The sequence below is a fragment of the Vulpes vulpes genome, chromosome 16, assembly GCF_048418805.1.
Source record: "Vulpes vulpes isolate BD-2025 chromosome 16, VulVul3, whole genome shotgun sequence".
Taxonomy (NCBI): Eukaryota; Metazoa; Chordata; class Mammalia; order Carnivora; family Canidae; genus Vulpes; species Vulpes vulpes.
In genome coordinates this window covers 8,895,851-8,902,473 of record NC_132795.1, presented here as the reverse complement: position 1 = coordinate 8,902,473, position 6,623 = coordinate 8,895,851, and positions in this window count along the sequence as shown.

Below are 6,623 nucleotides of genomic sequence, written 5' to 3'. Positions count from 1 at the left end.
TTTTTGTATTAAAAAATTTTTTTTTAATTGAATTGAATGGCAGATAAAGTAGGATAAATGGAGCCAGGTTATAAATAGGTATATACATCAGAGTTCAATCATTCAGTTAATATTTATTGAATGCTTACTGTGTGCTGGGCCCTGTTCTAGGCTCTGAGGATATATTCACGAACAAACCAGATAAAAATCTTTACCCTTGTGGAGCTCACACTCTAGATCTATCACAAGGCATGGAATTAGCAATAAATTTACATAAATTCAAGCATACCTAGTGCCCAGAAAACAAAACACACATTTAAATAGTTTAATTATTGGTGTTAAAAGAGTCTACTGTTGCTATGTAGTTTTTATTGTGTATTGTATATAGTGTACTTACTATAGTCATAATATATTCATACCTGTGTACCACTCTATAGGGATTCTAACATCCTATGTTTCATTTGTATATTAAGTCTCCACCTCTGGGTATGATTTGTTTTAGCATTATAATGAGGGGGAAAGGCAGCGAAAGGTTCATCTTGGGGGGACTTCCTGTCTCAGACTAGTTTGAACCAGGCTGGACTTGCTCCCTGGTCTTTACTCCACTCGGCAAGAAGAGTGTTAAGAGCCAGCAGGGGGGATCCCTGGGTTTAGCACCTGCCTTGGGCTCACAGAGGCCCACAGTGTAAATCTGGAGTCCTGGGATCGAGTCCTACATCAGGCTCCCTGCATGGAGCCTGCTTCTCCCTCTGCCTGTGTCTCTGCCTCTCTCTCTCTCTGTATCTCTCATGAATAAATAAATAAAATCTTAAAAAAAAAAAAAAAAAGAGCCAGCAGGGAGTTCCCCCAGGTGCACAGGGGCTCCTTCCCAGGTTCCTGACTATGTCAGCTGAATGCAGGGGTACTTTCGGAAGCCTGTCCTTGGCATGTCCAACCACCATGGCTCAGGAGGTTCCAAAAGGCTCTTACTAGAGAATTGTCACCGTGGCTGTGATAAAAGTTGTAGAACTTAGAAAACAGAAATAGTCAGCTGTGAACTTTAGTTCCTCTTGCTGCATGATCCTGACCCGTATTTTACTAGGTGGCTGTCCTTCATGGCATACCACTGGGTTGTGCAGGAGAGCATTGATATTTTCCACCTCTGTACTCCACGAACAGCAGCAAACTTGCCCCTACTCAGTCTCTATAAAGAGAAAGACACCACAGCAAATGACTCTGCACACAACTTCTCTTTTTTTTTGTTTTGGATGCTGAAAGTCATACTTTAGCAAGATAAACTTGCCAGAGGCATGATTAAGATCAGTGAGTCTGTCCAAAGCAAAGCAAAAAAAGGGTGCAAGATTCCTCATCAAACGCTTTAAAAGAAGTCTTAGCTATAATTTGTTTCTTGTCCTTGGATGTCCCTGAGACAAGCCTATTGTGTCCTAACTATAAAACGCCCAGTGGGATGTGAGAGCCAATGCTTCCCTGCTCTTGCTGACTGTGTGCGTCTTTTCCCAACTCTGCACTCAGTGACGTCACCACTGGTAGCTTGCAATCAGCCACTGGGGGAAAGTATTTACAACAGAGAAACAAATCCTGGTCTTTTTTTCTCTTTCTTTAGGCCTGATTGTTAACATTTCCCAGCACACTACTGACGCCTTTTGTTTAACAAGTATGAGTAGGTTTTGACTCCTTGTAACCAAAAATTAATTGACAAGAACCAAAGTCCAAAGCCATGAAAAGACATGGATGAATCTTAAATATTTAGTACTACATAAAAGAAGCCATCTGAAAAGGCTACATACTGTATGATCCTAATTATATAACTTTCTGGAAAAGGCAAAACTATGGAGACAGTCAAAATACCAGTGGTTGTTGGGAGCGGTGGGGGTAGATAAGAACAGGAGGGCACAGAGCATCTGTAGGGAAGTGAAAATACTCTGTAGGATATTATAATGCTCGTTACATTTCATGACACATTTGTCCAAACTCATAGAATGTGCAACAGCAAGAGTGAACCCGACTGTGAGCTTTGGATTTTAGGTGATCATGATTGTCAATGCAGGTTCATCGATCCTTCAAAGAGGACTTCAAGTACCTTCTTTTGGACCTCAGTCTAATAGACTCTTTTCTGATTGATTAAATTCTTCTTTCCAGGGACGCCTGGGTGGCTCAGCGGTTGAGCATCTGCCTTTGGCTCAGGATGTGATCCCGGAGACCTGGGAAAGAGTCCCACATCGGGGTCCCTGCAGGGAGCCTGCTTCTCCCTCTGCCTGTGTCTCTGCCTCTCTCTGTGTGTCTCTTGTGAATAAATAAATAAAATCTTTAAAAAAAATCTTCTTTCCAGCTTATCTCCTAACTCAGGCAAAAGACGGTGGGAGGTGGGGTTGGGCAAAGCATCCCTTGATGGGAACTGAAACTACCCCTTCAATCAACAAGGACTGCCCTGAGCCAGCAAACCCCCCCGCCCTCAACCCATGATTGACTCCTGGCTGATGACTGATTTCACCTTAACTGCTGACCTGCTTTTACCTGCCCACCTTTGCCCCATATTTTCCTTGTACAAACCTGAAAATATTTTTGACATTTTGGGGAGACTTTTTGAGATATCGGCCTTAACTGAAATACATTCTTTTCTTGGCTTCGCCACCACTGGTTTCTCTGCCTTTGGATTTTTCAGCAGTGAAGGGCTGAACCTGGTCACCTTGGACTCTGCGCCCCCCTCCCCCCCACGAGCCAAAAGCTCCTGCACCCCTGCACCCAGGCTACATGGTGACAAATGTTATCATTTATAATGGGATAATGGGATATGATAATGGGATACTTATAATGGGATAATGAGAGAGGATGTGAATATGTGGGGACAAGGGGTATATAGAAAGTTCTGTCCCTTCCACTCAATCTTGCTATGAACCTAGAACAACTCTAAAAAAAAAAAACAAAGTCATTCAAAAAGTTCAGCAGAGGCCTTAAATAAGAAGAAAAGAATCACAGCTCCAGTTACTTTTCACTTGGCCAAATTCCTCACCTGCAAAATGGGAAGTACGATATTGCCCTATTTACCAAAAATAATGATTTTATGAGAATATTTTTAAACTACAAGGTATTTTACAAGCACTTCATCACAGAGATCGGCGGCTGTATTCCTGAAGCATTTTATTTTTCCTGGGGTAACTCAGGTGCCTGGCACAAAGTTGCTCCTCTGAGCTCCTCCCACAAAAACCCAAACTAACCCCCTGTGGAGGCATTAGCAAGACTTGCAAGATTTACATGGAATTCGGCAGCAGGGGTGGAGGAAATTTTACTTTGTACATTACTTAGCCACGTTGGTGATATTTCCCCCAAACACGTTAGGCTGGGCCACTAAATGTGCTATCTTCCTTCTGGAAACGTGCCCTCCTGCACCTGGGCGTGCCCCTCTGTTCCCTCCATCTCATAGAAGTTACTTCCCACATCAGGAAGTTTAGAGCCCAGCAGGAAGCTTTTTAGGACCTTGCTACTGGCATCTCTTTGACAAATCTGTCTTTTCCTACAAAAGAATCCTCCTGCAAGCTGCAAAGAAAAGAGCCCCCCCCCCCTCTTTTTTTTCCCAGGTACCATATATTCTCCTAAGAAAATATTTCTATCCTGACATTTATATAAACTCTGTCCCTTTAGGTTGAATGAATGAAAGAAAAATACAAGATTCACATGCGCCCCTCTGGCCTCAGCCCCTGCTGCTAGGATGGTGAGGGTGGGTGAGGGTGGGTGAGTGTGGGTGAGGGTGTGAGGGTGGGTGAGGGTGTGAGGGTGGGTGAAGGTGTCGGTACTGGTAAGGTTGCCACCTCCTCCCTGAGGGCATCTTCCCCACCCGAGCCCACCCCACAGTCTGGAGAGTCTGTAGCTGTTGCACAAGTGGATCATCAGTACATTTTTCCCTGGTTCATTCTAGGAGACCAGCGACGTAAAGGTGCCTGGGAGAGCAGGTGCAAAGGCCAGTCAGGATTCTCAATGACCTCAAAGCCTGGACACTTGGCTGTGTGCTTGTTCCCCTGACCCCCACCCCCCAGTCCATGAGGGCTATGCCAGGCCTCTAGCAGTCCCTCTGTGAGGCTCCCGGCCTCCAGTTGGGAAAGGGGGCTGGGGAGGCAGGTTAGCCCAACCAGCTGGGATGCCCACCAATATCTACCAGAGTAGCTTCCTGCCTTCATCTTGGTCTCAGTTTCTGGAAGACTGGGGTAGAGCTTGCCTCATTGATAGACTCTATTTTGAGATATCTATCCTGCCCACAGTAGAAAGAAAAGGAAAAAGAGTGGGGAAAGCTGATTTTTTTCTCTCTGTGGAGTCCTGGCACTCCTTTTCTGTCCCGTCCAGGAACAGGCGGCCTGGCCTGCCACCATCCATCTAACCAGGGCCTGAAGCTTTTTCTCTTCATCCTTCTGGGAGGCGGGGGTGGGGTGGAGTGTGGGGGCCTGTTGGGTTTTCCTGTCTTTGGGAATTCTTCCCATGGGGAGCTGGCCTGGAGTTGGGAGTTGTTGAATGAGAAGAACTCTATAGTTCCCCAAGGTTGAAGCGGAACTTCCCTATGCAAACTCCCTTTCGGGTTTCCTTGTAACCTGAAAGCAGCCAAATGTCTCCCTTTCTTTCTCAACTCTAAATTATCTTTACCCATAGTAAAATTTTGGCAAATTTCTTATCCATCTTGCTTCCATCTCTTAGCTGTCAAGCTTCATCAGAAAAATCTTCCTGTAGCACTGGGTGATATGCTCTATGTTAGCAAATTGAACTCCAATAAATAAAAGAAAAAACTAAAAAAAAAAAAAAAAAAAAAATCTTCCTGTAAATTAATCCTGTAACCGCCCACCACAATCAGGATTATCTTTCTGACTTCGCCCCCCCCCCCCCGCATTTGGCTTGAATCCATCTCTCTAGTTCCCGGAACTGAGCTGAGACTTTGCATCCTCTGCACCTGCATGGTCAGAGTGGATGTGCTACCCCTGACAAATCCTTGTCTTTCTGGATATCTATAGTCCCAGGTATCCATTTCAGGTTGCAGGAGAAATTTGAGGCCTTGAATAATTCTGAATACCAGGCCTTGAAATTTATATTTTCTTTTTTAAAAAATATTTTATTTATTTATTCATAACAGACACACACACACACACAGAGAGAGAGAGAGAGGCAGAGACACAGGCAGAGGGAGAAGCAGGCTCCTTGCAGGGAGCCCGACGTGGGACTTGATCCTGGATCTCCAGGATCACGCCCTAGGCTGAAGGCAGGTGTTAAACCGCTGAGCCATCCAGGGATCCCCGAAATTTATATTTTCATCCCAAAATCTTTCCCTCCGGTCCTTAGCACTGGGTGCCTTAATAATGTTTCTACTTTTTGAGGGCACCTGGTTGGCTCAGTCGATGGAGAATATGACTCTTATCTAGGGGTCATAAGTTTGAGCCCCACACTGAGTACGGAGATTACTTAAAAATTAAAAAAAAAATTCTTATATTTTCTAGTAATACGTAGCTTTCTCTTGATAAGACTCTACCAAAGCTGCTGAAGGATAGAAAATGTTCTGATTTAACCTGTTGTTCTCTACCTTAGACCTCTTGTCTTCCTTCAGGTACACCCCCACTTTCTAGAAAACATCCATGGACACTAGGTTAACTATCAATTTCTAGCCTGCTGCTTCATGAGTTTGTCTCTTGGATTTAAGCTTGATCCGATCACCAGATACTACCTTTATCTGATTCCCAGTGAAACAGGAATAAACATAAACCCTCATCATTCACCCTCCACGACTGGATTGTCCATCTTATTATAGTTTCCACATTCTCTTGTGGATTTTGGAAGGGTGTTCCAAGAACTGACAATCTCCTTGAGCTCTGCATTGAAGAACTCAGAGTTCAGCTGGAGGGGGAATGCGTGTAGCTCAGTTCCTCGAAAATATCAAGACACACGAAATAGAAAAGCAAAGAGCACTATGACAGACCCAGACCACTCAGTGCCAGGCTTGGCTTTATCACTAATTAAATGAGGTAACTAAAAACAAGTCACTTAACTTTTTGGTGCTTCATTTTCCTTATATATTAAAAGGGAAATAATAATAACTAGATTTGCTGTGAGACAAAATTCAATAATGGGAAAGTGCTTTGAAAAATATGAAACTGTACCAGGGTAAGGTAATTTTATTATTATGTAGCATAAGATGCTTTGGTCTTCCAATTTCAGTTGAAATTAAACAATTGAACATGAAACATCAATTTCATAAAGGGAATATAGCAGAAATGAACGGTGGTAAAAAGATCAATTTAATCTAGACTTCATATTTTTATTATGTGAAATCATTTAAAAAGAAATGGTATTTTTACTCATAATTTTGGTTTTAAGAAAGAAAATATATTGGAACAATCGCAAAGAATTGGGCCATTAATTTTATTAGATTTGACGTCCTTTAAATATGCTTCAAGTAAGGGTTATGTTTGTTTCATGCAAGAGGAATGATAAACTCAAATGATAACACCGTATAAGCAAGATTAAAAGGGCCTTTATCTTATGCATAAAAAAAGATGGGGCTGTTTCATGAAAAATATTAGTACTCTAAAGAGATCTTAATAATTTTCGCCTGAGGATTATTATAAGTCAGAAGAACAGCAAGTATTTTTTTCACCTAAAATTCATCACGATGC